The 7,236-nt window shown below is 41.2% G+C and overlaps 1 pseudogene; it reads left to right on the top strand.

The window, feature by feature from the left end:
• The first annotated feature begins 1,461 nt into the window (after positions 1-1,461).
• Positions 1,462-6,393, top strand: LOC139474681 (uncharacterized; annotated as a pseudogene).
• Positions 6,394-7,236: the final 843 nt, after the last annotated feature.

Genomic DNA, 7,236 nt, shown 5'->3' with positions numbered 1-7,236 from the left:
GCCAAGTTTCGAGCAGAAATCAATGTGATATTAAGAATATCTTAACCGTCTTCTTTTCAATTCATTTTTTATTTCAATTTCATTGAAGCCATTGAATCCTTGCTATGCATTATCAGTCAAATCAGTTATACCATCATGTAATTTGTACCGGTATTAGCAGTAAAATGCCCACCAAGAATTATCACTGGGTCCGACATGAAGTTTTCTAAGCTGATTATGCCTTGTAAATTATTTATCACATTTTTTCATAATATCTTGGATATTTCGGAGGTATATACACGCATGCATATAACAAATCACGAAACCATTATCTTGTTAAACTTTAGAAAAATACCTTAAGGAAGAAATAAATAAAATGACGTGTTTACTTATGCGGTACAGTTACCACCTGTGTGACGTCACTTTTTGTCGCAGGATGAAAATTGTATAGAATTGTGTGTTGATGGTGAAAATATTCAGATACATCAAAATCATGAAACCATGTGTGACAATGTCGAATGATCCAAAATCCATTAGACAGTGATCTGAGAGATTTTACCACACTTCACCGAGGCCCAGTCCCATTTACAAGGCACATCAGTATTCCTAGACTGTCGTCTAGGCTCCTGGCTGTTATTTTGCTGTTCCTTGTGAGCTAGGCGTGTGTCTGAAGTTGTACGTTGCCGGCGTGCTCGTTGTATGTCCCATGGGGATAGCTGAATTATTGGTAGGATTTGATTAATCATAAACTTTCTTAGAACATACGTGTCTCCCTTCACGTCATTTGAGATGACAATACTCACCCGTGAAGTGATCACCCGTTGAATAATAGACCTTTATTACACACACGTTCATACAATATGGCCCCGCTCTGGGGATTATAAATGTGTGGGACTATTTTTAAAGCAATCTAAATTTCAGATCTACAAACATGTTTGACTGAATATAAATTGGGTACTCCTTACCCAAGATCCTGTCAAATACAATGCTTGTTTGCATTCCAAAGTGGGCGGAAGTACATTAGACGTTTAATGCCAACGACGACAGTGGTGTATTTGGCTCTGCTGGAATTAACTTAAATCCATATCACACACATCAACATTGCCACACCTTTTCAAATACGTAAGTACAATGCACACATAAAGATCACTTATGTTTGCAGATGAAGTGAAATGCAAAGTATAGGAATATTGCTAAAATGTAATCTTAAGTGGTTGTGAGTGAATATTAGTTTCATATTTTGAAAGAGTACACTCATGGCTAATCCTGCATAGGATAAAACATGTGTCTTTGAAAGGATTGCATGAACGGAAATGTTTACAGTCAATTCACTTGGTTTTAAATGACATCCATTTAAAAACGTTCATGACATAGGGAGTTTAGAAAGTATATATATGGGGTACAGGTTGGATGAGAACTGATTTCATCCCGTAGCGCTACTAAAACTTGTAAGTGAGAGAGATATTATCGGTCACCTTATATATGATGAAGTTGAACTATTGCATCTTTTTTATGGTAATTCTGAAGTCATGTCAGTGCAAAGATGCATGTTCATACACACCGAGGTCTGCTTCCCGTGGCGGAATCATCAGTGGATCCATGTGGACTATCACAACAACAGAGCGCGTTTCCTGCCTGTGGGAGTGTTCTCGAAGACCAGGTTGCAAGAGTTTCCAGTATAGCTCTTTCTCTTCTCACTGTCGAGGCTACAGTACCTACATCAACGACGATCTATAGGCCACTGATGAACCTGAATCGTCGGTCGTGGAGTACTACAATATGCGGCCAGGTATTGAAAGTTCACATGATAATGTTTCTTTGAGACCTTACATCATGTGTTGGTGTATCTGCTTTATACCTCATGTTGATGTGTATTGATATGACATATGACAATTTTACATTTATACCAATTAAGCAATTATGTTGTGTAAAAAAAATTGTGGAATCATAATCTATGAGATTCAGCAATAGAAGTATAAGATGTAACACCAACATGTCAACACCAACACTTACTGACTGAGGTGAGGTAAGGTGAAATTGGGTTTAACGTCGCGTCCAAGATTATTGCACTTATATAGCGACGTGCATGTACGTGTGTGTGTGGCTGCTTGTGTGACTGATGCCGATTTATAGTGCTAGCTCACTCAGATATCATGCCGCAGTTTAACATGAATACCCCACTCAGACACAGTATACTGACTCCGAGCCGACGCAGCCGGGAATCGAAATCCGGACCTTCCACTCTCCGGCCGGACGCTCTACCAATAGACCACGGAGGCGGTCCCTTACTGACTGAATGCCTATGACCTTCAGCGTTGTGATTGTGTATTAAACCAATCTAAGTAAATCAGATCAACAGGACACATGTACTCCAGAGATTGTACATATTTAGTTTAGGCAGAGAGTACTTCATTTCTCGATATTCTTGAAAACAAAACTTATTTCATATTTGTCAGATCTGGTTCTTCCTACACATGGCGGTCCTGGAATATTCGGAAGCTCGTGCAACCACGATGGTGACTGTGACGTTCGTGAATCTACGTGCTACGGCGGCAGCTGCTCGTGTATGACAGGGCTGAGTTACGATGCATCAAATATGGCCTGTGTTGTGTGTAAGTAGCTCCTGATCCATTAGTGAGTGAGTAACGCTGTAAATGTAAATAATAATGTCGGCATGCATGGCATTTGGCATCAAGGGGTTACAACATTACTGTCCGGCTCGGAGGCAGCACAGTGTGTCTGATAGCAGTATGTTAAACTGTGGCGTGGTATGTCAGTGGGCCAGCACTCTAGTCCGCAATAATAAATGCAGCAACAGACCCGTCGCTATATAAGTGCAATAATTTTGAACATGATGTTATACCCACCTCACCTCTTTATGGAACATTCATTGTGTTTCCGAAGTGTATTTGAGGATACATACGTGAGGAGACGTACAAAGCGCGTGTTTAATCAGATACGATTTTCGAAGTACTCATTTGTTGGAACATGTTTTAAATCTTGAATTAATTGTCGATATTTCATGTCTATACTTCTGTAATATGAACCGTATACGATTCATTCTGAAAAAAAATCACATAACAAAAGTGTTTTGGGGATATTTCATATTTTATTCGTTATTAATTGTATAATTACGATACATTCCACACACAAAAGAAGCATGCGTACATCAGTGTTCGATTTATTTGAATTAATTTAATTTGTATTTGACATAACAAATTGCATGGTAAAGCAGAAATTGTTGAGGAGTACATTTTCAATACCGTGGCGTTTCATCTGAACGCAACTTCTAATTAATGACAATGACATTTCACATCATGCATGGACAGCACGTGGTGCATATGCGTTTAAAGGGGAACTCACAATCACGACGAAGTTGAGCTGAGCATGCGGTAATACATGCCTCCGAGACAGCTTCTTAATAGGAAGTCAAAATGGCGAACTGTGGCTGGACAACACCATGGACGGGCTGTGCGCCAATGGCGTTACACCATGTTTACAGACGCATCAATTTTTGTTGCCTCCGATTCACAAATGGCAGAAATCGTTTGCCACGAAGCGGCGAGCGAATGCCAGGACAACAATTCTTTTCCGTGATAGGTATATGGACGGTTGTATCATATGGGCCAGTATCATACTGGCGATTTGATTTTGTTGTGGTGAATGGACATTTGACTGCGATACGTCCCGTCGTGTTTCATTCGCTAGAATTATCGGCAAAAATTTGTAAGATGACAGTGACAGACCACATCGCGCCAATGTAGTCACCGATTTTCTTCGACGAGATAGTTTAGGACATTTGACTGACCAGCTAAGGTCTCTGACATGTCCCTAATTGAGCATTTCTGGATGAGAGAGACCTAGCACCTGCAAAAGTGTCCCAGCTTGAGGAAGCTCTTCAGGCGAAATGGCGGGCAAGACCAAGGTCAACCATACGCAAGTTAATCAAAAGTTTGCCATCAAGGAGGCGTGCATGTATCGCCCAATATGGTGGAAAACACCCGATATTTATCTACACGCCTGAAATGACTTTTACAGACATTATTTGCCAAATTTCTTTGTTTTTGGTTTTGCTAATTCCAACTGAATGTCCGATGCAAACACAAAAAGAATCAGATCAGCACGATGTGGAGCACAATTGGTGACCCTGGGGATGCCAAATGTCTTACCCCCCAAAGTTCACATAATTGCAATGAGGTAGTACTGTAAAGGTCCGACGACACTTGATTTCATTATTGGCAAATTGTCCCGAACCTCTGAAGATTATAGAATTTAATATATACTCTTTAAAAAAAGAAAAGCACAGGTAGACTTTTAGTAAATTTATTGTACCTAATAAAGTCGATATATTTAATTTAATATCATAGATACAATAATGAAATTTTGGATCTCGATAGTCACATGTTGTCGTTGTACAAAGGCATTGCAAACTGTTTATTGTCATGTCACGTAAGGCCACAAGGTTGCGCTGAACTCGTGTGACCGCCCCGGGCAGCAATCACGGCTCCGATCTCCTCGGCACTGACGGGATAAGTGTACGTATTCTGTCCCGCGGAGTTCTGCGCCATTCTGCTTGTAACGCGGTAGCCAGTTTTTGGAATGTCTGCGGAGTGTTCTGACGTTGAGATAAAACGTCGATCGAGTTCATCCCACAGGTGTTCGATTGGGTTGAGATCTGGAGATCTTGACCGCCAGGGCAAGCCGTTGATGTTGGCATTATGAAGGTATCCTACCATGACACGAGGTGTGTGCGGTGGAGCGTTGTCCCGTTGAAACAGCCTCCTCTTGCGGTCAATGATTTAAAGAAGGTGAGGTTGAAGAATTTGATTCATGTAACGAATTGCTGTCAAATTTGCCTGAACCACAACCTAGTCAGATCTCGTGGTGTAGGATATGGCCCCCCACACCATGACACTACCGCCACTGAATTTGTTGAATTCACGTACACAATGTTGGGCAAAACGCTCATTTCGACGACGATAAACACGTTGTCTTCCATCTCGCCGGTGAAGAAGAAATCGTGATTCATCGCTAAACAACACTCGTCTCCAGTGTCTCAAATTCAAAGGCTGTAACGTATGGCACCAACGCTATTGATGGATCTGTGTCAAAACAGGTCTTCTGGGTCGGATTCCAGCCCTCAAACCAGGGATGCGCCCTGCAGTCTCCGTAGCTGTGGCATTGCGATGACGTAGGTGGAACAGTCGAATGTAGCGATTCTGTGCAGTGGTGGTAACTCTTGGTCAGCCGGTTCTCGGACGGTCTGCAGTGGAATTGAACTGTGTATATCGGTCCCAAAGGCGGCAAATGGTGGGGTGGTGGACGTTTAAGTGGCGTGCAACAATAGGCTGGGATTCCCCTCTTTCGATACGTCCTGTAGCGATGCTCCGATCGGCAGCGGCGAGTCTCGGCATTTTCGAATCTGAAACATGTTGACAATTGAATTACAAATTATTGGCTTATGCTTGCCTTTTTATAGCCACTACCACGAGTTACGAATGCCATAACTTGCACGTGCATTTTGCTTTACTGTTTTCCTCCATGACATTTTTGAATGGCTGCGTTTTGACGCACCGTTCGTGGAATATCAGGCCACCAACATTGTCCCATAACATATATCCAATTTATATATATTTGTTAAGTCAGGTTCAATGAACTACATACTACCTGTGCGTTTCATTTTGTTTGAAGAGTGTGTGTATACATTTATATTTGTGTCGTTCAGATATTATGCAGTATTTTCCTCACTAGCAGTATCAAAAAGATGGCAAATAAAACGTTTCATCGTACAGTATCTTTCTCGGTTAAAAATGGGGAACTTTCAGGTTCCACTCTAAAACAAAATCTCGGGCAACAATTAGATTATTGTAATCCTCGGATTGGAATTGACTGTTATACATCTCTGCGAAAATAAATATTTAGAGTAAGACAGTGTTTAGGCGACCGCAATTCTCGCACAACCTTCACTTCGTGCGTCAGGAAAGTTAACTTGGCTTCAAAGGGGATAACAGGAACCCTTCGTGAATGTTGTATCAGGTGAAGTTAAACCAAGATCATGACATCATTAATAAAACTAGTATCGAATTTCCTCTCATTACTTAGCTGCCGTTACAACGTAACTGTTTTCTCATTGTTTCAGACTGCCAGAAGTATGGTAGCAGTTTCAGCGAGTACCCGGTTACCAGCGCGATTACAACAGCCAATTACACCTTGGGCCCAACTGTTGATGCTCCAGAGGAATGTAGAGATTTATGTCTTCAGGAGGAACACTTTGAGTGCATCGTTGCTTGGGCTGTGCAGATACCAGACGGGGCGTATTCGTGTGAATATGGATCAACTTGGAACACGCCTCGGTCATCAGTTTATGAAGTGTTCCATTTTTCGTCCATACTCTATGTTCGACATTGTGCCTAGGGTCCCATTGTCCTTACGATGAACATTTGTCAACAATTGTGAGAAAAGGCACCTCATATGTGCTAGGATACAATTGTGCTATGACGTCATAAAGACGTTTGACGTCAACCTACTTCAGTGAAGATCTCCATGTGTGCGGACTGTACAAACACATCTAATTTTCTCTCGTTATTTCGTAATGTATTAAACGCATTATTTCAAAACCTTTCAGCATTCATGTCTCCTTTCAATTCCTCAGGCCTTATGTCGAAAAACTGCCATTATTAATTTACTTAAAAGTTTTAAGTCGGAAAATGAGTCCAAATGTTTGATGTCATGTATATCTGTAATACATATGAATTGGAGCTTGTGAAATCTATTTCTGTTTTCCGGAGATATTGTTGTTTTATAATGTAAAAAAGTCAAAAAGTGATTTGCGACCCTTCAAGTGCCTTATCGCATGCTTGGTCACAATTATTAATGGATGTGACATACAATAAAAATAGTTAAAACCATAAGAATCTTTTACTGTAAATCATTAAGAGGCAAGGCCTTCGTTTGGAGATAGTTGTACGAGGTCGATGATGTATATACGTACGTATGTCATGGTTGGTTGGTTGGTTGGTTTGTTGTTTAACGCCGCACTCAGCAATATTCAAGCTATATGACGGCGGTCTGTAAATATTCCAGTCTGGACCTGACAATCCAGTGATTAATATCATGAGCATCGATCCACTCAGTTGGGATCAATGACATGCATCAACCAAGTCAGCGAGTCCTACCACCCGAACCCGTTAGTCGCCTTTTACGACAAGCATAGTCACCTTTTACGGCAAGCATGGGTTGCTGAAGACCTATTCTACC

The sequence above is a fragment of the Haliotis cracherodii genome, unplaced genomic scaffold (assembly GCF_022045235.1).
Source record: "Haliotis cracherodii isolate W230 unplaced genomic scaffold, xgHalCrac1.p SCAF_3, whole genome shotgun sequence".
Lineage (NCBI taxonomy): Eukaryota > Metazoa > Mollusca > Gastropoda > Lepetellida > Haliotidae > Haliotis > Haliotis cracherodii.
The sequence above is the reverse complement of the archived record's forward strand: the minus strand, read 5'-3'. Positions and strand labels throughout refer to the sequence as shown.